We start from the raw sequence: 26,746 nt of genomic DNA, 5'->3' as shown, positions 1-26,746 counted from the left end.
GTTCTGATAATGGCAAAGCAGGTTGTATAATTCTCCTGTATATAAAAATTATTTATCCTGGTCTACATGTAACAGTTATTAAAGTGTTCAGAGTAACAACAAAATCGCGATGAAATGAGAAATATGTCACCCACAGGAAAAGAAACTCTTTTGAGTGAATTTCAGTCTTCATAACTTTAAGTATCAGACAACAGACATTCCTGCACTGGTTGGGTAATAGAAACAGAGAAGAAAATTTCAGGGGGGGAAATGGACCACAGTGGAGAAATTTACATCTATACATAATCTGTGCTAAAAAGAGCAGGCTAATCTCTTAAACTGTGGAAATGTGTGCTAGCTTTCAATAATACCAGAAAAAAAATAATGGTAACCAGAAGGATAAAGAGCTAAGCGGAAAGTGCATGGTTGGAAGTATAAGTTACAGCAACCTGCACTGGAGACATGGCTCAGTGGTTAAGAGCATTGACTGCTCTTCCAGAGGACCCGAGTTCAATTCCCAGCACTCACATGGCAGCTCACAACTGTCTGTAACTCCAGTTCCGGGGGGCCTGACATCCTCACACACACATGCATGCAGGCAAAACACCAATACACACAAAGTAAGTAATTTTTAAAAAATAAAAAATGTTAAACCAAGTTAAATGTGTGTTTGAGTGAATGAATTAAGAAATAAGTTTGTGTGAGAAATATAACAATTTGAATCTCTTCAGCTAATCATTGGTAACATCTAGCATATAATTAAAAAATTGCTAGACACGTAAAATTATAAGAAAATGTGAATTGGGTCTGATAGTAAAATTACACAAACTAATTCCAAGATGATTCATAGCTTGATACTGATAAAGAAAGATTTAAAACAGAAACTATAAGTGTTTAAATAATTAAAAAAGAAAGGAGTTATAATGAGAAAAAAGCTGGAAGTTCCTACCAGAGAACTGGAAAATTTTCAAAAGAATTGTTGGCGATTTTAGGAGCAATAACAAATCATCTGAATTTTAGAAGTTACATATAAAGGGCTCAAGAAGACTTCGGTTTACAGAAAGAAGGGCGAGTGGACTTAACATCAGGTCTCCTTATGTTCATGTCTGAGTTTCCCTCCCACACTGAGCCATGGCTGGTCTAGGTGAAAAGCAGAATATGATGGACGTGCAGGTCATAAAGGCAGAGCAGATGATGTCTTTCTTCCTTTATGTGCTCATTCTCAAGAAAGGACACTCAAGCAGACACATGCAAACTCCTAGAAAGAGGACACAACTCTCCTGCTAAGTGACTGAGCTACCACGGGAGGAGATTCCAAACTCCAACCAAGCCCAAGGCGACTTCAGCCCCAGGAAGTGTCTGACTACAAATTCACAGAACTGAGTCAAAGTAGTTCAAGTGAGATAGTTCAACATTTGTAATAACTTGCAATTCTGCATACAAGGAAATCGTAAGAGATGAATGAATACTGTTGCTTCAAAGCAGTAGATTTTGGATTAACTTTTATTCAACAGTAAAGAACTAGTAAAATAGAGTTATTATCTAACCCAGGAAACAAAAAGAGAAAACACTGAAAGAATAAGCAAGAAACTGGTTTGTAGGACAATATCATTATTTCTTACTTACAAATGAGACTCTTGAAGAAATAGGAGATAGACAAGGGCAGAAAACTTGGAAAAACTATAGGCTGAAATTTCCATCAGATTTAGTGAAATAACATTAGTTATAGATCCAAGAATGTCAAGAAACCAAACAGTAAGTAGAAATAACACCATCTGTGTCAAGCATTTGAAATCAGGAGGTGTTTTTGTTAAGTTTGGATGTATCCATATTTCACATTTAGGGAAGAAATGACACAAAAACACATTGCTGCTCATCAAAAATAAGGTAGCCTTTTTAAAAAATTCAGTTCTAATGTGTGCTGCCCATATATTCCTGGATGGGTGGCCTTCTACTGGAGTGTGGTCCGTTTACCAGGGGCTACACTTTTTTAAAATATATTTATTTTATGTGGATCTATTTTTGTCTGCATGTATTCTAAACACTGCGTGTATACGGTGTCCATAGAGGTGAGTAGAGAGCATTGTATCCCCTGGAACTAGACAGCTGTGAGCAGACAGGGGGTACTAAGGAACTGAAATCGGGTCCTCGGAAGAGCCTCAAGTGCTATTGACCACTGAGCCATCCCTCCGGTCCTGGAGAGCTAGCTGCACTCTTAAAAGCTGACTCTCCTTTGCTGTGGAATATTTGTTTATGCTGTGGAACATTTGTTTAACGATGCAAAGATGTGTCGGGCTGTCTAAAACACCTGACTGGTCTACTGAAGAGCTGAAAAGCTAGTAGCAAGGCAGGAGAAAGGACAAGCAGGGCTGGCAGGCAGAGAGAATAAATAGGAGAAGAAATCTGGGAAGAAAGAATCAAGGAGCGAGAGGAGGATGCTAGTGGCCAGCCACCCAGCTACACAGCCAGCCACGGGGTAAGAAGGAAAGAAAGATATATAGAATAAAGAAAGGTAAAAGCCCAGAGGCAAAGGGTAGATGAGCTAATTTAAGTTAAGAAAAGCTGGCTAGAAATAAGCCAAGCTACGGTCAGGCATTCATAAGTAAGAATAAGTCTCCGTGTATTTATTTGTGAGCTGGGGGGGCTGGCCCCCCCAAACAGCTAAGAGTAAAGAGAAAAAAAGTTACATTCCTTCTCCCAGCAGCTATAAATTGCCAATGGTGCTTCAGCTGGGTTTGGGGCTTTGCTCTAACCGCCTCCCTCTGTGATGGAATTTGATCTCACTTGAGCTTATACAGGTCTTATGTGTGCTGTCACAACTACTGTAAGATCCTATGTTCAGTTCTCCCGCTGTATTCAGTAGACACTTCCCTTGTAGACATCTGCTGCCTTTGGCTATTACAGTCTTTACCCTCCTACTTCTTCTGCAATGATTCTCCATCCTCGGAGAAGAGTCTGTGATATAGATGCCCCATGTAGGGCTAAGCTTTCTGCAGTCCCTTATTATCTGAATCTTGACCAGCTATGGGTCAATGTGATAATCACCATCTACTGCAAATGGAAACTTCTCTGATGGGTGTGGAGATATATGGGTGTAATGACAGGTCACTGGGAGATGGTTTAATGCTGTGTACATTTAGCACAATAATGGCAGTTGGTCTCCCTTAGGGACTATGGCTTGTCTATGTCCAGGTTCTTGGCCTACAATGATGCCATTATTAGTGTGGGTTCCATCTTGTAGAGTGGACTTAAAGCAGAAAGTGGACAATTGGTCACATGATGTTGTGCCACTGTTGTACCCAAAATTGGGTATGTAGGGAAGGGAGGGTAAATCTGGGAGGTGTTGGCAGCAGGAGTAAATATGATCAAAATACATGGTACAAAATTCTGAAAGAACTAATAAAAAATATGGCCCAAAATTAATGAACTTGCTATTGTGATTTAATTTAGAAGATACTTAACTGCTGAAAGAAATAGAGAAAGAATCCTATACCTCACAAATGTGTTTCAAAACTGAAATTCAAATATGAATAAACTATGTATAAAAGAACCCAGGGCTGGGGATTCTCACTATTAGGAAATGTGGTTTTGCTGAAGGGAAGTAAAGCAGATGAAAGCCAAGCTACACAGAAAAGCATGAAGAGCAGCAGAAGGGAGCAGGAATGTAAACGGCTTCTTAACTCATTTAGAGACAACACATAGTTCAGAACACAAATTAAAACATTGAATTTATGATTTATACTACACATAGGCATATAATATGGCATAAATACTGGATATAATTCCTTGTATATAGTATTTGGGAAAGATACAAATTAATATCCCCAGCATGCAGATTTATGCTTCTCAGGAGCCAGGGTTGGGTAGAGATAAAGTAAAAAGGACTTGTGGAGCGTACAATCTTTGCGGGGATTACAGGACTCTACACAGTGATTAAAACTCTGAAATGTGTGTATAAAATCTATTTACTTCGTTCTATGTAGATTGTGTGTCAACAGTAGCATTTAATCAATTGTACATCAATAATAACAGTTGGAGTATAGTCAATGCTCTAACTTAGTAAATGCAAAGGACAGCAAATATTGGAAAGAAAAAAGTTTATTTCTTCCAGGAACTGAAATTAATTCAGAATCCTAAACTTTATCCCTGAATTTGGCAAAGTCGCAGGACACAGAGAGAGAAAACTGTATAAAACAATTCATTAGGGGCTGGGGAGATGATGATTCAATGGTCAAGAGTACTTGCTGCTCTTCCAAAGGACCCAACTTTCATTCCCAGCACCCACACCAAGAGGCTCACAGCCACCTGTAACCATCCAGCTCCAGGAATTCCTCTTCTGGAATTCTGAGGCACCTACACACACAGCACACAAAGACACAAACACAACATATATACGCACACAAGTAAAAATAAAAATTTAAAAATAAGTTATATTTCTACACACTAAGGCAATAATAAATATAAATATTCCCTATATAATAGAATAAAAGCGTAACAATATGCTTATTCAAGTTTTCAATTTATCTGTGATTAAAATCATCAAGTATTGCTGACAGAAATTTAAAAAGATACAAATAAATGGGAAGGTAGCAATGTCACTGATGAGAAGATTGAATTTAATAACAAGCCTGTTCTCTCCCTTCCTGATGGAAGCTGATTTTAACAGGATTTTAATGCCTAAAATCAAGTTTATCCGAAAATACATTTTGAAAATCCTGCAAAACAAAATTGTAAAAGAACAAAGCTGTCCCAATTCAACTTAAGACTTACTGTTAAGCAGCAAATGTGAATAAATTTAAAGGCAAAAAAAAAAGGCTAGTAAAAAAATTAGTTCTGAAGCATATACACGTGACTAACTTTTGAAATAATTTTAAGCATTAAGTGGACAAATAATGTATTTTCAATAAATTATAATACAGAAAAATGGGCCCCAACATATTCTTTGTATCACAAATAACATGGATCATAAATCTATGTGTTGAAGCTAGACCCACAGTAACACTCCTGAAAGAAAATAACAAAGAATATTTTCTAGATCCACCTGTAGGGATATCTCAGATATGACTTAATAAGCTTTCTATGCTGTAAATGAAAATTATTTAAAAAGTAGAATACAACAATTTTTAAAACTTCTTTACAGCAAGAGATATAACTGAGACAAAGCCACAAACTGGGAATTAATGTTCTCAAGACAAATACTTGAAGAAGATTATACATCAATAATATGTGAAGTATTTTTAGAAATCAATAAGAAAAAAATAATTATACCATGGATGGAACAAAAAAGAATACTGGAAGAATAAACCATTGTTTAAAAAATAAACAGGGGCTGGAAAGACGGCTCTGTGGTTAAGAGCACTGGATGCTCTTCCAGAGCACCCAGGTTGAATTCACACAATTCATAGTGCCTACATGGTGGTCAACAACATCTGTGATGCCAATCCCAGGGGAGCCTACATCTTCTGCCCCTGTGTGCACCAGCCCACATGTGGTACATAGACATACATTACATCTTCTGCCCCTGTGTGCACCAGCTCACATCTGGTACACAGACATACATTACATCTTCTTCTGCCTTCTGTGTGCACCAGCCCACATGTGGTACACAGACATATATTACATCTTCTGTCTTCTATGTGCACCAGCTCACATGTGGTACACAGACATACATTACATCTTCTGCCTTCCATGTGCACCAGCCCACATCTAGTACACCGACATAGATTACATCTTCTTCTGCCTTCCGTGTGCACCAGCCCACATTTAATACACAGACATATATGCAGGCAAAACACCCATACACACGTAAAATACAAGTAAATCTTTTAAAAAAAAAGTAACAAAATACCAGATTAAGGTTTTCCCAAACCCTTCAGAGAAATGAGGTCATAGGATCTACTGACCAACACAAGACACACAGAATCCACACAGACAAAATGGATTTAAAAATATGCTAAGAAAGCTATAAACTGAACCAGACCCTGATAAGACAGACTCTTCTGACAGTGATTTAAAAATAACTATGAAGTTAAAAATTCTAATGGAAAAAGTGAAACTGTGAGATTAGTGGGCGATTTCAGCAAAGAGATGAGAATGAAGAGAATCAGAATTTCAAGGAGCAAAATCCCCAGCAGAGCTCAAAGGAAGGATGTCTTCAATTCACCCATCAGTAGATATGACATAGCTTCAGAAAGTCTCGGTGAACTTTCAAAAGGCAAGAGAATCACCCAAAAGCAGCAGTTCTCAACCTGTGGGTTGTGACCCCTTTGAGAGTCAAAGGACCCTTTCACAGGGGCTGCCTAAGATCATCTGATGTAAATCAGATATTTACATTATAATTCATAACAGTAGCAAAATTACAGTTTTGTAATAGCAACAAAAAATGTTATGGTTGAGGGTCACCACATGTGAACTGTATTAAGGGGTCACAGCACTAGGAAGGCTGAGAACCACTGCTCAGAGGCAAAAAAAAAAAATAGAAGTTGTGGAATAATCTTAAATGTATCATTAAGATGCTATCTTTTGCCAGATAGTGGTGGCGCATGCCTTTAATCTCAACACTTGGGAGGCAGAGGTAGGAAGATCTCTGAGTTCGAAGCCAGCCCGGTCTACAGAGTAAGTTCCAGAACATCTTTGCAAAGATTTATTTTTTTGTTTTGTTTTGTTTTGAGTTATGTGTACTATGTGTTGGTAGGGTGAGGTGGACCTATGAGTGCAGTGCCCACGGGGTCCAGAAGAGGGGGTCAGTCCCCCTGGAGCTGGAGTTACAGGTGGTTGTGAGCCTCTGGACTTGGATGCTGGAAATCAAACTTGACTTCTCCTCAAGAGTGTTACTTATCTTAACCACTAAGCCATCTCTCCAACTCAAGACGCTATTTTAAGGTATCCCAGTATAACTATGCCTAAACAGACTCCAAGACACAATGTATCTTAGTATACCATATGCCTAAACAGACTCAGACAGGAGGTCTGGTGTTAAGCCTTCTTGCTCTTTTCTAAATTTCTGGGATCTACAGTTTACTCCATGTTACCAATTTCTGGAAAATTTTTAGATTTTCCTTAACATTATTTTTCTTGTGTGTGTTAGTGTGTACACTTACAAATATACCAGCTAAGCATATTAAATTTCGTATATTGGAAACATAAAAAGAAAATCTGAATTTAAAGAAAAGATGTATTACATACAAAAAATCATAATTACAGTGAACTGTCAGCCAATGTTGTTTCCATGAAGTTTTGCAAAAATATATAATCAACATAAATTTGAAAAAGAGAAAAAAAAGTTAGAGGCATTAATTTTGCCAAGTGATGGTGGTGCACTCCTTTAATCCTAGTACATGGGAGGCAGAGTCAGGCAGATCTCTGTGAGTTCAAGGCCAGGCTAGTCTACAGAGTGAGTTCCAGGACAGCCAGGGCTACATATAAAAACCCTGTCTCAAAAACAAAAAGCAAACAAACAAAAAGTTGAAAAGATGTAGAAGTACAAGATTTGACAAGTGTATGTATATGAGCCCTCCTCTCCACTCCTCACCTCAAGCAGCTACTAGCCTGCAGTCCATAGATAAACTTACATTTCCTAGGGTATAATGTAAATAGGATTACAGTCCTACATTGTCTTAATTTTAAAAACAAATCAATAGGGGCTGGAGAGATGGCTTCGAGGTTAAGAGCACTGCTTGCTCTTCCAAAGGTCCTGAGTTCAAGTCCCAGCAACCACATGGTGCCTCAAAACCATCTGTAATGAGATCTGGTGCCCTCTTCTGGCCTGCAGGGATACGTGCAGACAGAACACTGTATACATAATAAATAAATCTTTTTAAAAAAATCAATATAGAAATGTGCCACATATATACTGAAAATTCTGCAGAATTGCCAGGCTTAGTACTCTGCCTTATTTATTTCTATTTTCAATTTCCATTTCTCAGAGAAGAGAGTGAGTCTTGCATTTTCTAAATCTCTCAATTTTCTAACAATAGCAAGGGGATCAGGAGTTCAAAGCTAGCTTTAGCTACATGAAAAAAAATAAGGCTAGCCTCGGCTACAGTAAACACTGTCTGAAAAAACAAACACTAAAGCAGAGTCTTGAGAACTGGAAAGATGACTTAGCAGTTAGGAGTGCTTGCTGCTCTTCTAGGAGACCAAGTACAGTTCATCCATCTAACTTCGGCTCCAAGAAACCTGAGGCCCCTTTGTCCTCTGCAGGCACCCTGACACACACACACACACACACACACACACACACACACACACACACACACACACACACACCTCCAGACCCAGAGGCTCGACCTGTGCAGTACACTACTCAGAAGAAGGGAGAAAAAAAAACACATGAAACTGCTGCTGTGAACAAGAACATGGCTGAATCTAAAATACATTACACTGAATGAAACAGCCAGATCCAGAGTGTTAAGGTTACATGATTCCATTTTATATCGAATTCTACCAGAGCAAAGTAAAATAGAAAGCCTGAGCAGGGCTGCGATGTATCTTGAGGCTATTTAAGAACACTGAAGGAGAGTGAGGAGGGACCTAGGGGAGGGTTTGGGAGGAGGAGAGAGAAGGGGGAGATGTAATTATATTATAATCTCAAAAACATAATTTTTTAAAAAAGGAATACTGAAGGTTTTCAGGAGAGTAGCTAGTAGGCATACAAAGAAAAAATATTCAGAACCCGGTAACATTTCTTATCCTCAACAAAGGATGCAATCACTTTCAAAGCTTAAAGGAAAAGAAAAGTATATTCTGCAGCACTCAGGCTCGCATTTAGAGTGATGTAAAATAAAGAATATTCAAAAGTTTATCATCCCTTTATTTTCTCAGAAACAATCACTTTTTGACAAAATCCTTTAATACACACAGGAAAGTCAACTACTGGGACTCAAGAAAGCATGCATGTTAGGAAACAGATGCAGGTTTAAAATTGAGTCATCAGGACATGGTGGTCATGAATGTAACCTCAGTATTTCAGAGGCTGACTTGAAAGGATTTCAAGTTCCAGGCTATAAACATAATGATTAGTACATAATGAAAGAAAGTTAATGTATACAACATAGTCTGGAAGTGTAAGGTAAGAGCAGCTGGTGCTCAGGGACACCAGCATGAAGGCAGGATGGACACACTGTTCCTGCCAAGCAGAGACAAGATACCTGATTAAGCTTGGACATTAACACAAAGTTACACTCATTTCAAAAATGTAAGGATAAGTAAAAGAATAGAAAGTACTTTTAGTTTTCAAACAGCAAAACTAAGGAGGAGGAAACAGAACAAGGAAATTTTGATAATCAAGATGTTACAAATATACATTCCTTTAAATCAGTGACTATGAAGCTTATGAGATACCAAGATTCACTGTCAAGGATAGCTGATTCAGATTTAGCCCTCTCACTGGGAACATCTTGCATCCTGTGACTGGTCTTAGAGACCTTGCCTCAATTCTACACAACTCTACAGAAACACTCCGTTCCCATGGCTCTCAGTAAGATGCCAGAGACAGCGTCGCCCTGTCTTGTCTTTTCTTAACACAGATCTCAGTCACTGTTCCTGACTCAGACTCAACAAACTTTTCTCATGTATATTCTCTCTTCTCTCTCTTGACAAATGCTTTTCAAGGGATTTGCTTATGAACAGTTCATGCAAGATGATCCAAGGAAGCAGATTTTGAAGTTTAGACCCATATCATCCACCAGTTGGTGAACAATAAATATCTGAGTGAGTAGAGTTGGGTGGCTCCTGGAATATTGTGACAATAATAATGGTTCCACTTTGTTGCATAACAAGTTACTCCAAAGCCTGAGAGCCAAAAATAACTGTTGTGTCCCATGATGGGTTTCAGTGGGGCACTTCTCCAAGTGTCAATGAACTTTGCTGCAGTTGGAATCATTGGGAAGCTTAATTGGGCTCATTCGTGTGGATAGATGCTGAGACTAAGTTCAGGTTTAAGATTACTATGATGTCAGCAAGTGGGCTTTTCCCAGCAAGGTGGCTGGATTCACAGAGGGGCATTCCTAGAACAAGAGCTCCAAGAGAAAAGAAGTAGGAACTGCTGGATCCCTTGAAGGGTAGGCCAGCACCTCCCAAAGTACAGTATTGCTTACATCACATTCTGTTGATCCAAGCAACCTTGAGCACAGGCCATACTCAAGAGAAGAAATACAGTGTATGAAATCACATGGAAGAATTATTTTGAACTTTTTGGTTACTTTTAGATTGAAATTTTAGAACAATAGATGAAGTGTATTACTTCACAGAGAAGCATCTATTATGACAACTAATGAAGACATGAACAATGAATCAAAACATGCTCTTTCAAAATACCTGAAGTCCAAATAATTTTGGCCAAACTTCAAGCAGTAGATATTTTCCATACTACACATGTGTCAGCTATTCCAGAACAGGGAAAAAATACGAAAAGCTTTGGAAATCATTGATGAGAATAAAATTATTCCATTAACAGAACACAAAGTGTGTAAGAGATACGTAATTGAATCACTTGAACATAAATGCTAAAATCCTAAATATAAACATACCCAAACCAGCAGAAAAATGAACGAAACTACAATAATCAAGTAAAAGTCATCTTTATAAGCATTTACAACAGCAGCAACAACAAAAATGAGACATGTTTGATCAAGAGACAAGAATTCTAGAACATTAGGAGACTTAAGGATAGGGTATTAGTTCAGGAGAGATGGCTCAGTAGTTAGGGGTACTCACTGCTCCTGCAGAATACCAGTGAGTTACTATCTGTGAGATTCAGTTACTATCACCCACAATGAAAGCCAACAGAAGTCTGAAACTAGTGGGTAAGGAGAACTGATGTCCTCTTCTGGCTTTTGTCATCACCATGTGGGACATATACATACATGCAAGCAAAATATTCATACACACAAAATACATAAAACCTTTTAAAACAGTGTTCATGCATTAACCACTTATGAAATTAGACAATTCATATATCCCCACACTGGTTTCAGTCCTTGCTGTATGAGATTTGCTCACCCCACTACATATATAAACTAATATTGGTCTTCTTCCTCCTCAATTAATGTGTTAGCAATAACCCGATGGCTCCTTCTCCTTATTCACTCCAGTAATACAATTAAGTTCCTCTCTGATATTTGGTCAGAAGGGAAAAACATCTTGAAATGTGTAGTTAAAAAGTAATAATCTAACCAAAGCTCTCAAAGAAACTCAAGAAAATAAACACAAGTATCACTGCCAGTGAAATGGGAAAATCCATTTGGTTATTTTCAGTGTCCTTTAATGATTCAAAAATAATTCGCCAGTTGAGACCAAAGCGAAACAGTTTCAATCCAATAAAATGTATTTACATAGAATCTACAGAAAACATCATAATTCATGGTAAACTATGGCAAGCATTTTTACTAAAGACAAAAGCACACAAATTATTCCTGCTACAATTTTAATAGTAGTATATGAAGCCACAAGGAACACACACATGAAAAACCAAGAGACAAATCGAAAGTTTTTCTCCAACAATATCCAGTGAGAAAATAGGGCTCATAAAAATAAAGGATACTGAAAGAATAAAATTCTACACCTACTTACTTACATATTTATGTCTTTCTTCTTATTTATAAACAAGAAGACACCACAAAAGTAAAAAATAATTTAAAATAACATCAATAGGAAAGGAATTTTCAATTAAATATGTGTACATATTGTGAAATCTTCATAATTAAACCTAAAGAGTTTAAATAGGGAATAAAATAGAGAAACATCTATAAAACTGAATAGAATACATGAGACTCACATATATGTAAGATGCTTTGATTAATTTGATTTAACCAGTGGGAAAAATAGATAATCATTAAATTGTAATAAAAGCAGCTATCAATGCATTTAACATTATTTTTAAAACATTCATTTTGTTCTAGGCTGTTATAACGAAGTTATAATAGGGAGTTAGGAATCCTGACTTAAAATTATGTTCTTTGCTTCCTTCTGCAGCAGATGGGAATAAATACAGAGACCCACTGTAATAAGCCTTCTTGTTGGGATTACCAGCCTGCAAGTAACAACATGGAGTCTTATTAATTAGGAAAGCTTGACCATTAGCTTAGGCTTGTCCCACTAGCTCTTATAACTTACATTAACCCATATTTTTATCAATCTTCATTCTATTATAGGGTTCATAGTTGCTACTGCCCCTCCTGCACATCTTGCTTGCTCTGCATCTCCAGGTGTCTCCTACACCAGCCAAGATTCCCCCTCCTCTTCTTTTCTCTCTCTGGAACTCCTGACTGTACCTCCTGCCTAGCTACTGGCTGTTCAGTTTTTATTAAACCAATCAGAAGGCACCTTCAGCAGAGACACATCTTTACAGTGTAAACAAATAATCTGCAACAACCCACAACCAGGCATAATGAAGAAAGAGAGACCGTGGAGCACACAGCTCTGAATGGAATGTCTCCATCAAACCCCTCCCCTCAAAACTCAGGGAACTCCATGGACTAAGAGGCAGAAAGAATGTAAGAGAAGGGATGGAGGACACCTGGAGAACAAAGCCCTCTAAATCAATTGACAAAGGCTAACATGACTCACAGAGAACAGCAAGGACAGGGCTACATGGGTCTGCACCAGGTCCTCTGTGTTTATATTATAGCCTTAGGTTTAGTTTAAGTTTTATGGGACTTTAGTTAAGTTTAATGGGACATCTTAGTGTTTGAGCAAGTAAGTCTATGATTCTTGTACCTTCTCTTGGGGCTGTTTTCCTTATGTTCATTTGCTTTGTTCACTTTGATGTGATGGGATTTGTTTTATCTTATTCTACTTTATTTAATGAAAAAAAAAATGTTATTCAATAAAAGAGAAAAATGACACCAAAAAAGGAAAAGAAGTTATCAATATTTAAAAGAACAAAAATTATCTATACCTCATATTATTTACTAAGGCAAGTTTCAGATGATTGTAAAGCAACAAGCACTAGGAAAAAAATGTAAATGTTAGCATGTAATGCAGACTATTTTTCAAAGCCATGGGCTAATAAAGATCTTCTTAAGTAAGAGTTCAATGCTAGAACACTGAAGTTTCTTATAAATAATAGATTTTACCTCAGTGACTTTAAAGCTTCTGTTTATGTGGGAGAACATACAGAAAAGATAAAACATAAGTGGCAGAGATAAATTACTGCAACACATACAGCAGGCAAGTATTAATAACTATAATGTATAAAGCACACTATGAATAATTTAGGCAAAGACAAAGAACTTGACATTAAAATGAGTAAAAGATGCCAGATGGCAATTCTCAAAGGAGAAGCAATTTGGTTAATAAACTTGAAACGACATTCATTCACAGCAGTAATCTCTGTGTGTGTGTGTGTGTGTGTGTGTGTGTGTGTGTGTGTGTGTGTGTCTGAGAGAGAGAGAGAGAGAGAGAGAGAGAGAGAGAGAGAGAGAGAGAGAGAGAGAGAGAGATCTGTCTGTCTGTGTGTGTTTCCACTTCTAGATGGCATAAACTATCTTATTGAAGAAAGATAATATTGACAACCAGGAAGTCATGGCGCACGCCTTTAATCTCAGCACTCAGGAGGCAGAGGCAAGTGGATCTCTGTGAGTTTGAGGCCAACCTGGTCTATGGAGTGAGTTCCAGGATAGTCAAAGCTACTCAGGAAGCCCTGTCTTGGAAATAATACAATAGTAACAACAATAATAATAACATGGAAACTGACACACTTATTCACAGCTAACAGACAGCAGTTGTTTTGATGAAGTATTTGGGAAAGGCAATCAGGAGGTGGACATTCAAATCTCACATTCCCTTGACTCAGCAGCTTTGCCTCTAGCAGCATATTTACAGAAATACATTCACAAATATTCAAGACTGTTTATAGCTATCATTCATATTAGTGAAACTTAAACTATAGAAATGCCCATTGGTGGTACAGTGTGTGTGGTATATGATTCATGGCATGTTAAGAGTAAGATCTACCTACACATAGCACATTAGAGAGTTTCAAAACACGTTTCATTAGATCAAGTAACAGAATATAATAACATTTGTGTGCAAATGTATGAAAAGCATCAATCCTGATGGAAGTTGTAATATTAAGTAAGGCAAGGGCACATTCAGCATTCCTTCAGTCTTTATCCTAATATTTATTATGTTAAAAGTCCTTAACAGATAATATATCCTTGTAGTAGAAAGGCCAGTGAAATTTGAAAAGTACAAGAAAAGTGAAGCAGCAAAGAAATTTTCTTTTTAGATCTTTAGTCACATTGGACAATTTGGCCCCCAGTTTGGCCAGCCCATTCATTTTTTTTTTATATTTATTACCCATAGCTTGAGATGGGGACAAGTTTCCAATGGATGTAGAGGAAAAGCAGTGGCATATTGCAAAGCAAATTATTCATCACAACAACCATCTCAAAAGCTACCACGGGGGCTGGAGAGATGGTTCAGAGGTTAAGAGCACTGACTGCTCTTCCAGAGGTCCTGAGTTCAATTCCCAGCAACCGCATGGTGGCTCATAACCATCTGTAATGAGATTTGGTGCCCTCTTCTGGCCTGATGTCATACATGCTGTATACATAATAAATAAATAAAATCTTTAAAAAAAAAAAAAAAAGCTACCACGGTAGATGGATATTTACCTACTTTTGCACTTTTCCCACAATGAAAATGAGAATTTTCCTTCCTGAAACTTGTAGTTGCTAAGCAACAGTTCCTCCTTTGTGAACCATGACTGCCATCCTAAACTCACTCTTCACCAGATTCATCTTCCTCTTTTCTCCTGTTCATCATCACTCCTACATGCTCATATAATTATCTAGAGTTTTTCTATGGCATGGGGTCCCATTCAATTGCTCTGTAAGAAATTAAAGCCTCATGTTTTAATTATTGCACACTCATGATGCAAAGAATGAAGACAAGCATCCCTTGCCCTCTTCTAAAGGGACAAGAACCTAGTGATGGCTTTCCAGAGTATGGAAGAGGACTGCTCTTGGGGTTGTAGTTTGAAGATGGCATCTTAAGTCTTAGAGCTTTCTGGTGATGACTTGCAGGTACCTAAGGTCTACTATAATTCATTCAGTATCAACTGAGAATATCTACCATGTTTTGAATATTGGAAATACAATGGTCTCCACCATCAAGAGGATTATGTTCAGAGGACTCTATTACAAATTCATGTATTTGTCTTGATTATTCAGAATATTTTATCCTGAGCTGGGTTATGACTGGATAGAGAGACAAGTGTATGTGTATAAAAATGTGGAAAACTTCTACTCTCCCTGTATGCTAAAGGAATGGTGGATGCAAGATGTTTTTCTCCTCAGGCCTACAGAGACTGAAGATTGGAAATGGACAGGGCTCAGAGGAAGACCCAAGCCCTGGAATTTGGGGTGGGAGGTTTAGTCCCCGCTTCAAAAGAGCAATGGGTAGCATCATCCCTTTATATGCATTGGTTCTTCATACAATGTGTGATAAATAGCATCTTGTTTGAGAATGACCACATGGGGAAATCCTGCCTGACTTAAGTGTTATCTCTGTCACTTCCCAGTGGAAGCTTAGGTAAGTTTACTAATTCCACTTTTGTAAAACTGAGGTAGTGGAATTTCTATCAAATAAAATGAGTATAAATTACACAGAATAGGAACTGAAATGGGTGCTCACAAAAGGTTCAACTATGCCTTGGTAGTTCAAAATGGGAAGAAGAGAGCTTCCTTTAAAGAGAGATGTGTTTGTTTTTCACTAACTCACAAGGAACAGAAAATGTCATGTGTCCACCTGTAGAGACACACAGAAGTTTCCTAGTGAGAACTTACTCAAGGTCTGAGAATCTGAGCTTGCTTTACCTGGCAGTGCTGCATAAGGAGATTATTTGACCATGGGCATGGTTCCCAGGTGTTTGACAGGGTCTGCACTTGGCTGTGTGGTGTGCTTTGATCTAGCAAAGGGGAGTCCTTTTGCCCTGCCCCCTGTCATTGTTATAAAAATCCCTATTGAAGGAATAGAGGGGACAGTGGATTTTGATCCAGGTCTTCATGAAGCTATCCTGTGTTTCTGTCTGTCTCTTTTCCACTATCTTTCTATCTAAAAGTTTCTTATTCTTCTCTCTTCCTCATAGGAACCCTTTAAAAGGTGGGAGCTGGCCTCCCACAGATGGTGCCAGAACTAGGGACTTAGGTGTGAAGGAAGGAAGTAAGAGTAAAAAAAAAAACCCACAGAAGCAATTGGACATGTTCAGTCTTATATGAAAAGGTTAGGCAGTGGTGTTTTATTCTTCAGGAGCAAAAACTGTATATAGAAAAATTAGGCTGCAGAAAGTATCTCTTACTGTCTAGGTTTCTCTCTCTTTCTCTCTAAATTTATATCTATTAAACTAGGAAAAATATAGGGTTTAGGTATATGGATATTGTGTAGGCTTAATAGGAAGGAATTTAGGGTAAAAGTAGAGTTTTCCTAGTGTTGAACCTGAAAACAGCATCCAGGAACAAGCAGCCACTACGGATTTAGCAGTCTGAGAAAGAAAAGTCAAAATGGGGCAAGGGAATAGTAAGCAGATGTTTGTATATTCACTTGTAAAAAGCTTGAAAACTTGGGGGTGGGGGCTAAGGGAGAACTGCAACAGGTACAGAGGTTTTTGAATTTCATAGAGTCCTTGGTTCTTCTAGACGCAGACTCCTGGGGGAGAATCAGAGTCAAAATGCAAAAATGTTATGATGAACATGGGCAGGAAAGGATTCCTGTGGAAGCTTTTGGTCCATGGGCATTAATTCAGGACAGCTTAGATATAAGCCCTGAGAGGCAGGGGGGATTTCCTCTGGGGTTGACTCAGGCAAGACAAAACCCTTTGCTCCACTGGAACTGCTGCTAGATGAGACTACTTTTACAACATTGTTCAATCATGGTCAGTTCCTCTTGGCCATGAAGCAGAGTTTAAGGAACAGAAGTCTTGGGATGAGACAAGGGAGGAACTAAAGAGCTTGAGAAACTTAGTAATCTCTCTTTCTCAACAACTGGAAGCTCTTCAGGTTTCTCCTTCCCAGGTCTTTCTTCCTTCTGTAGGGACAGAATTAGACTCACCTGGGAGGTCGTCTATCAGAATGGAAAAGCTGCCCATAATTGCCCTGACATGAAAACCTCTGAGAACATGGCCAACCATTGATGCTAGAGCTTTGTCTCCTCTTCAAGCCAGTATTCAGAAGGCAGCTAGCAGAAGGAAAGAGGTGCAAGGTTTCCAAATGTTCCCCATAAGTGAACAGCCAGACTCCCGGGTAATATAGAGCAAGTGAATGTAAAGGGAGCCAGGGATGCAGCAGTTGTGACTGGCTATGGCTGTGTTTCCTCCCAGACCAGGAAGGGCTACTTGAGAACCGCAGCTTGTAGTGGCTGGGTTTCCTCCAGGAGCCAGGGATGCTTGAGAGCCATGGCTCATAGCAGTGGGAAGAACCTTGAACCCCTGGGGCAAGAGGCAGTTGAGAGCACTTGGGCCTCAGAACTGGGACTGTAAAAGCTCAAACAGAGCTAGAAGCTAAAGCCATGAAGTTTCTGTTTTCTGGCTGTAAGAAAGTCTCTTTTGAAAGGACTGTTTCCCAGCCAGCTAGTGGCTTTCACCCTAGGGCAACTCTCCTAAAGAAAGCTAACTGAAAGTGCCTCTGTAGCTGAGAGTGAAGTTTCAGCAACGTTTGAATTGTTTCATTCGGGGAACTGCAATGAATTTGGGTAAAGGGATTGCCCCCTGGCCAGTGACCATCTGCTACTGGGCTCACTTCCACCAGCTCTAGAATGGCTGGGAAGGCCCAGTGGGGAAGGTGGCTTGGGGGCGGGGGGGGAGTGGCAGTATCCCAAGTATTACAGCCCCATAGTTGCAGCATTCACTGAATCCTGGGGTTGAGGGAGCTGGATGCAAAGACTCTTCAAACTTTCGGGGGAAACTCCAAGACTGTTATTAGAATTAACTTTTTTGAGCTTTTACAAACTTCAGAAATAAAACTGTCTGAGTTAACCTACAATTTTAACTGAGGTGACTTACGATTCATGTACTCTCTGTTGGAAGAAAATGTAAATAGTTCTGTTAAGAGATCTCTTTTAGATGTTTCCTGAAGTTTGTAAAGTAGTCCTATAGAGTTTGCTTTTGAATGTAAGTTTGTAAGAATTGTAAATATGTATAGTAATATTCATGCTAGTTGTAAATATGTATAATAATATTCATATTATTATAATAATATTCATAATATCTGTTGATATTAATGAACCATGGTTTGGTTGAAGCTAAGGGAGTCTTTAATTTGATACAGTTGCATTAGGAGTTTATTGATTTATTTGATCCATTTGCATCAAGAGTTTATTGATTTTAAAAAAAGGGCTTTGAGCTGGGCGGTGGTGGCGCACGCCTTTAATCCCAGCACTCGGGAGGCAGAGCCAGGCGGATCTCTGTGAGTTCGAGGCCAGCCTGGGCTACCAAGTGAGTTCCAGGAAAAGGCGCAAAGCTACCCAGAGAAACCCTGTCTCGAAAAACCAAAGGAAAAAAAAAAAAAGAAAAGAAAAAAAAAAAAAAAGGGCTTTGCACAGCTAAGGCTGTTAGACCCTTAGACCCATTCAAAAAGAACATTTCATCTTGGTCATCCTCTACTCCTTTATGGGGTGGGGAGAGTGGCAGCCCTAGGGATTGCTGTGGTTGTTTCAATTACTTGCAAGCTCCTAGTAAGGACCTGAATCAGAACTGAGTTAACCTCTGTACTTCCCCTTGTCAGAGGCTGGTAGTCAGGGACTGGCAACATTCTTCTTGAGAGCTTCCAACCTAATACAGAGTGTGCTTGATGGAAAGTGTATCTCACGGGTAAGGTTGACTAGGGAAGAGGAACGACCTAAGGCAGGTACAGTCTATCTGAGGGGCCTGAGGGGCCCTTTAATATATTAAGAAGGGGAATCTGTAGAGACCCACAGAAGTTTCCTAGTGAGAACTTACTCAGGGTCTGAGAATCTGAGCTTGCTTTACCTGACAAGGCTGCACAGGGGATAATTGGACCATGGGTGTGGTTATCAGGTATTTGGAAGGGTCTGCACTTGGCTGAGCAGTGTGCTTTGATCTAGCAAGAGGGAGTTCTTTTGTCCTGCCCATTGGCATTGTTATAAAAAGCCCTTTTGGAGAGACAGAAGGGGCTGTCGAATTTTGATCCAGGTCCTCCCAAAGCTATCCTGTGTTTCTGCCTGCTTCTTCTCTGCTATCTTTCTATCTAAAAGTTTCTTATTCCCTTCTCATCCTCACAGGAACCCTTTAAAAGGTGGTAACTGGCTTCCCATAGCCACCATGTTTTGGTTGTGTTATATTCCTAGTTCCCAAGAAGATCCATTGCCCCCAGGAGCCCACTGCCAGAAGGAAGAGCAAGAAGCAGCTGCTCATCAAAAAGTGAGTCCTCGTAAGGTGACCTACTGATGTCCCACACAACCCAAGTCAGAAGCTCATTTTTTAATAAAAGGGGGACTTGCAGGGCCCTGGCCCCCATTTTGGGTAACTGTTGCCTTGCTTGCGGACCTTGACCTTAATATCCTCCCAATGCTAATTCCCTGCCAGGTTCCACCCTCCTGAATGCTTAAGGGAAGTTCCTTGTCTGTGTATCCTGAATAAGGGGCATTAACAGCTTAGATGCAAGATTGTAAAGCATCAGTAGTGAACTTCTGCCCTCCAGGGTCCTCCCATTGTGCTGTAAGCCTGTATTTAAGACCTCCTACCATCTTCAAGAAATGACCTTCGACATTTAAAATTAAATATATATATATATATATATATATATATATATATATATATATTTGAATGAATACTGCAAATGTAATCTATAAATACCACAAATGTGATTAGTATCATGAGTGTAATTTAAAAAATAAATAAATAAATAATTTTTTAAAAAAAAAGTAGAAAAAAAAGTGAGTCCTGGTACTGATGGATTCAGGCCACAGAAGAAAACAAGAAAATACAAAGGGCACTTAAGGATAATTAGCAATATAATGTACTTCCTGGGGATGAAGGACTGACTTTTTAGTTTAAAAAAAAAAAATGGAGCACAAGAGATAAAAAACAAAATAAGCACTGTTGAGAACTGGGATATTGTCATGGGATCTCCAAGTATAAAAATGCTTCAAAATATGGTGCCAGAACATAAAAGGAAATAGAAATCTTGAAGGAAGATAAAAGCTATTTAGAAAACATATCTAAAAGTCTGAATAATCAAATGATAAAAGGTAAGAAAAGAGAAATAATAAGCAATAATTGTAGGCAGAGAAAAATTCTCTAAATGCAAGAATTTGATGTTGCAAATGAAAAAATGCAAGCTGAGGCAGAGCAGGCATAACTTGTCAAAGAAAACACCTGCATTTTTTTCCAACAAAAGCTTCAAAACAGAATTAGCTATGCAGGAAAAAAGAAACTGACATCAGATTACTTCTCTGCAGTCCTGGAAATGAGATGGTATTTAAATAACATCTGCAGGCTACTCACAGAAAAGATCTATGACCTGATCAGCAAGAATTCACAGGCACTGTCTGCTCACATCATACCTGAGGAGACTATTCAAAACAGAACCTTATCTGAAGAAATGAATTAGAATCAAAATCTTAACATGAAGAAAGGCAAAGAACAGAAAAAGCCTTGCAGTCTATACCTGTATGCATGAAACTAGAATAGCTTGAAGGAATAAAGGGATATGAAATAAAATTACATTTTCTGAAATAAGATAAAATAATGGTTTAAGACTGAATCACAGTAATATCTATCAAACTTTAGGGCTCCCAATAAAAGGAAGAGAAACCAAAGAATTTTCATTTGAATTTAGCAAGAGGAAGGAATTGAGAAGATCATCAACACGGTCTGTTATGGAATATTATTTTAAGATGTGTTACATTTGTTTATGCTGTGGAACATTTGTTTTAATGATGCAAAGATGTGTTGCATTCTTTTATGTTGCATTTGTTTAACTCTGTGAAGCTGTGTTACTTTGTCTGTCTTATAAAGAGCTGACCAGCCAGTAGCAAGCCAGCAAAAAAGAGAGGTGAAGCTGGCAGACAGAGAGAATAAAATAAAAGGAGAAATTTGGGAAGAGATGGAGGAGCAGGATAAGGAGGAGAACTCTAGGGACTAGCCACCCAGATACACAGCCAGATACCAAATAAGAAGGAAAGAAAAAGCATACAGAATAGAGAAAGATACAAGCCCAGAGGCAAAAGGTAGATGGGATAGTTTAAGAAAAGCTGACAAGAAATAAGCCAAACTGAGGTCAGGCTTTAATAAGTAAGAATAAGTCTCCATGTGTATTTATTTGGGAGCTGGGTGGTAGCCTCCCCAAAAGAGCCAAAAAGCAAAGAGTATAAAACAACCAACTACAACAATCTAATGGTGGCTAGCAGCTGGGTGTGTCTTGGGCCACTGGGTGGGGTATATCCATCAGGATTATATCCACCTACAAAAATGAGAAATCTGACCAGATGGAGTCTTGTGTTTTTACATTACGGGACTCTGAAAACAAACAGTCCAGTGCTGTGGGATGTTCTGTATGTCCTGTGGGAGCCTGTTCTTGGGTTCCTCTTGGCTTTACCCAGTAGGTCTGCATAGAGGATGATTAGGACCACGGGCCTAAGTGCAGGTGTCTGAGATGGTCTGCACTTGGCTGTGCTGGGGGATGGTCTGTATGTCAAGTTGCTCTGATTGGTCAATAAATAAAACACTGATTGGCCCGTGGCTAGGCAGGAAGTATAGGCGGAACTAACAGAGAGGAGAAATAAAAGAACAGGAAGGCAGAAGGAGTCACTGCCAGCTGCCACCCTGACAAGCAGCATGAAAAGATGCTGGTAAGCCACGAGCCACGTGTGACAGGTTATAGATTTGTGGAAATGGATTAATTTAAGCTATAAGAACAGTTAGCAAGAAGCCTGCCACGGCCATACAGTTTGTAAGCAATATAAGTCTCTGTGTTTACTTGGTTGGGTCTGAGCGGCTGTGGGACTGGCAGGTGACAAAGATTTGTCCTGACTATGGGCAAGGTAGGACAACTCTAGCTACAGTCCAGTACAGCTTTAGATTGTTGGCTTTTACCTACACCACTGTATTCTGCTCTGTCTCTTTCTTATGGCTTTTGGTACCATGATCTCAACATGGCTGTTCACCTCCAGGCATGGTACATGCATCTGAGGAAGAACAAAACAGGTTGAGTTCACTGACATTTCCCCACAGCCTCAGTCAATAAATGTCTTCCTGTTTGTCATTACAAAGTGACTCATCAAAAGAAAATATGAGCAGTCATACTGTCACACTTCCTTCTCCTGCTTCCTCCAAAAAGCCATTTTCTGTATAATGCAGAGGGGAAGAATCATACAGACACCAGCAGTGTCCACAAAGAAACTATGTTTTGCTTTCATATTCTATGTGGGAATTTTAATTTCAGATAGCAAGATAACTCATAGTGGAATGAATAAACTTCAGTAAAGTTAAATTTTCAAGCAATCAAACCTACATACAGTCCCTGCTACTTGGCAGAGAGAATTCAGCTCAGACTAGGAAAATAGTGAAAATCCAAAGAATTTAAAAAAAAAAAAATAGAGGTGCTAAGGGGAGAGACTGTGTGTGTAAAGCACATGCCACAGTACAAGCATGAAGACTTGGGTTCAGACACTCAGCACTCACTGAAGGCTGCATGTGGTAGCGCATCCACAATCCCAACAACATTCCTAGAGCATGACGGAGACTAGAGAATCCCTGGAAAATTACCAGACATCTAGCCTGGTGTATACAGTGGAAATCCACAGTCTTATCAACTGACTCAGACAAGATGGAAAGTGAAGAACAACTCTGCAGTTTGTCCTTGGCAACAACCCCTCCACACACTAACAAGTACACACACACACACACACACACACACAAAAAAAAAAAAAAAAAAAAAAAAAAAAAGGAAAAAAAAGCGAACTTGATCATACCAAAAGAAACAATGGGGGAGCAGAGTAAGATTTATGACAAATATTAAGTAATATCAAAGATATTTATAATTTATAATCCTTTAAATGGGAATGGACAAATGCACTCCAATTTTCCAAAAAGAAAAACAAATGTTCAGCTCTGTTATTAAGAAATATTCCTAAAGTGGTAAGCTAAAATGCCATCTAAAAGGATCAGAGGGAAATAGTCACACTGGACAAGGCACATTTTATACACTCTACAAACCTAATCACTACTCAGAAAAAAAAGAGCCATCCCATAATGATGACAGATAGAAGTTTTGAAGATACAAGAGACAATGACTAAAAACTATGAGATAATGGTTCTTACTATAGAAACAGCCTGGAAACAAAGAGGAGCTCTTCCTGTCATTTTAATAATTAGTCCAGTCTGGCAAATAAGCCACTTATTTTCTAGTAGAGCTGTTAGGTGTAAAAAAGTGGAACAGGCAAGTATAACCCCAGAAATTACCAAGCCTGAAGTCAATACCAGGTATTCCTGATCCACTTCTTTTCCCTTCAGAACTTTGACCACAATGTAGGTTAGCAGTGCTGGATTCTGCCTTCAGTGGTTCATGATTAGGGCAGGCAGTTCTATTTTGGACATATTAGAAGGTCAAGACTCTCTGTTCCTGAAAGTTGTTCTTGTTTAAGGAAATACCCTAGCTTCCACCAAATGCAAAAGTAATCTTTACTACCAAATAAGGAAATTCCTTTATTAAATAGACATGATTTCAAGACAAAAAAAAATCATTTTTGGCTCATTGACATATTCATCAAATATTTTTAATGAAGTAAATGTTCTGAGAAGAGTGAGCTAATGAATCTTTTTTTTTTCTAATTATGAGTATGTACAACAGGTGTTTACAGTTCCCTTAAATCATTGCTCCGGGATAAGGGCATATGTGCCCTTGCTGTTCCACCAGTCTGTTTGACTGACACATGCTCAGGCACAGGACTGATGCCACCACTTTGTAGGCAGACTTTTCTCTTGCCAGCAAGTTCCCAAATAACCACATGGAAACTTAATATTAATCATAAATGCTCAGCTGATAGCTTAGGCTTGTTGCTAACTAGCACTTGCATTTTAAATGAACCCATTTCTATTCCTTTACTTGCTGCCACTTGGCTCATGGCTTGTTACCTCATTTTGTGCATGTCCTGCTTCCTCTGCATCTGGCTGGTGACCCCTGAAAATCCACCCCTCTTCCTCCCTGAATCCTCTCTGCCCAAAAGATCCTGCCCATCTATTGTCCAATCAGCTTTTTATTAACAGTGTCAGCAATGCACTTTCACGGTGTACAGAAGGATTATTACACTGCACCACATTGGTCACACTCTGCTCCCTGGATTTCTAAAAACAAAAATATCATCCACACTCTCCCCTGGCCTCCTGTGAATTTCTGAAGTTTTGTTTCCATTTCCCACTGGATTCATCCCCACAGGTTTATTGAAACAGTTCTCAATTGTGATGTGAATATTTAGTAGTTACTTGAGAAGTAAGACCACATCAAGATACCCTGAATCTTAAAAAAAAAAAAAAGAGCTGTGATCTAACTACACAATCCAGTTTAGATTTGAAACAGTGCAGTAGCAAAATGCCAACACAATTTCTACTGAAATATGCACTACAACTGGATATAAAATTTTTTAAAATATGATATGTAAGATTGCTGGTGAACCCAGGCATTAAAAATCACTAACCCATTCTTTAAATCATCAAAGAAAATTTTGACTCCTAGTCCTTTCCTCACAAGATGATGATGGAGTTCTAAAGTAGTGATTGTTCAGAAAAGATTTACCATATTCCAGAAGGATCCTATCTCTATACAATACTGTGGAATAATTCTTCTGCACACTGTGAAAATGTATTGCTCTCGTTGTTAATAAAAAGCTGAATAGCCAATAGCCTGGCAGGATTTGGAGGGCAAAGAGAATGCTGGGAAAAAGAAGGGTGGAGTCTCAGGGGTCACCAGCCAGATACAGAGGAAGCAAAACTTGTACAAAATGAGGTAACAAGTCATGAGCCACATGGTAGAACTTACATAAGAATTATGGGTTAATCTAAGTTGTAAGAGCCATTAATAATAAACCTGAGCTACTGGCCAAGCATTGATAGTTAATATCAAGTCTTTGTGTTGGTTATTTGGAAATTTGTGGGTGGGAAAGGAAAGTCCACCTACATAAGGTACCCAATGTGGGGTACCTACATCCACATAAAACCAGATAAAGTTTAAAATAGGTTTTAAACACACAAAAACAGAGCCAAACATGGCTTCCTAGTCTTGTGTTTCTCATGCTAGCCATAGTACCAAAACATATCTCCCAGCAGCTGCCTAGAGGAGGAGTCAGCTGCCAGCCACCATGCACTAAGCTAAGCTACTCCAGCTGACATAGCAGTTTAAGTTTCATCTCATGCAATCAAAACTCAATACAGATGCTCAGTAAAGACAAATCCAAGAAAGAGAAAACCTCTAAGCAGGTTACAGTATGTTTAAGGATATACATAGGCTTGGGAGAGAAAAGAGAAAGAGTAGAGACAGTCATAGATTGAAAAATAGTTTAAAAATAATAAAGTCCTTAAAAAAGGAGGGGGGGCAGGAATAGAGCCAGGTAGTGGTGGCACATGCCTTTAATCCCAGTACTTGGAGGGAGAGGCAGGAAGATCTCTATGAGATTGAGGTCAGCCTGGTCTACAGAGTGACTTCCAGGTCATCCAGGATTGATTCACAAAGAAATTCTGTCTCAAAAAAACAACCAACAAAACAAACAAATAGAACAACAAAAAATGAAAAAAGGGAAATAGAGTAAAAACATTACAATAAGCCATGTAAAGATGGAAAATATACACAGAGTTTGGATTATGTATGTTATTGTGTTGTCTTTAGATTTTATGATTGCTAATAAGAAACAACAGCTGCTAAAACACACTGGATTATGAAAACTACTGGATTAAACCAACCTACATATTTTTAAAATTTCACTTCAAAATGGCAGTCAAAAGATATGTTACTTTGGGGAACAGATTATGCTTTTATTTTCACAGGAGATGAGAGGCTGTGGATTTATTCCAGGTTGATATGGATCAGGTTTGATCAGGGAAGACCCCCTGAAAATCCTATGAACATAAAGAAATAAACCTAGAAGAACTACTAGACATGTGATGTATATTTTACCTGCTCAAACATAAAACAAAAGATCACTTTTGGCTGACTTGTGTAAAATGCACAGTCTATACTTGTATTAATGCAGATATGTATGTTACCTTTACAATTTATTTATTTTCAGAGCAAGGGGACCAGACACCAATAAAAATGGATGGCCCAGGTGATTCAGCATCCAGAACAGATTCAAGGCTGCTGAATAAGATGATCCAGACTCACAGAATACTCTAGCCAAGACTTAACAATTGATTTTCTCAAGATTCCCCAAAGATGCCCCCAGACAACAGGAAGCAGTCTAGAAAAAACAACATCTGCATTCCCAAAATATTGGTTATGGATGTTTGTCATCATTTAAAGGGGGTTGGTTACAAGCTGTTATTGATCATAGAAAAAAAGCTAAACAAAAGAGTTCAATTCAAAGATCTCTTTCTAAAGAAAAAAAGAGACATGATACAGAAAATATAAGATAAAAGGGTAAATTATTGAATCTACTTTAATTCAAAAAACAACTATTAATCTCAAAATATTTTATATTGGTATAATTTTGGTTTATTGATATAAAATTAATTTTTATACTGTATGTATGTTTCTACTCTTGTTTAGAGTATTGTGTTTATGCAGCTCATTAAAAATAGAATATATAATTAAGAAAG

At 38.5% G+C, this 26,746-nt stretch overlaps 1 protein-coding gene and 1 long non-coding RNA gene across 8 annotated transcripts in view; one reads left to right on the top strand and one right to left on the bottom strand.

Annotated features, from left to right (window-relative positions):
- Positions 1 to 1,121, bottom strand: part of Camk4 (calcium/calmodulin dependent protein kinase IV) — a 228,758-nt gene extending 227,637 nt beyond the window's left edge. For 5 of the 7 annotated variants that reach the window (XM_042264336.2, XM_076554885.1, XM_042264335.2 and 2 more), the window contains exon 1: positions 929 to 1,121. The gene's annotated coding sequence lies outside the window, so the exon portion shown is untranslated. The remainder of the gene's footprint in view (positions 1 to 928) is intronic. The other 2 variants (XM_076554887.1, XM_076554888.1) reach the window with 1 other exon arrangement.
- LOC121824131 (uncharacterized) lies at positions 1,091 to 26,739 on the top strand. The gene is made up of 3 exons (XR_006065946.2): positions 1,091 to 1,377; positions 19,219 to 19,357; positions 26,218 to 26,739. It is a non-coding gene; the product is annotated as an uncharacterized LOC121824131 (long non-coding RNA).
- The last annotated feature ends 7 nt before the right edge of the window (positions 26,740 to 26,746 follow it).

The sequence above is a fragment of the Peromyscus maniculatus genome, chromosome 19 (genome assembly GCF_049852395.1).
Source record: "Peromyscus maniculatus bairdii isolate BWxNUB_F1_BW_parent chromosome 19, HU_Pman_BW_mat_3.1, whole genome shotgun sequence".
NCBI lineage: Eukaryota > Metazoa > Chordata > Mammalia > Rodentia > Cricetidae > Peromyscus > Peromyscus maniculatus.
The sequence above is the reverse complement of the archived record's forward strand: the minus strand, read 5'-3'. Positions and strand labels throughout refer to the sequence as shown.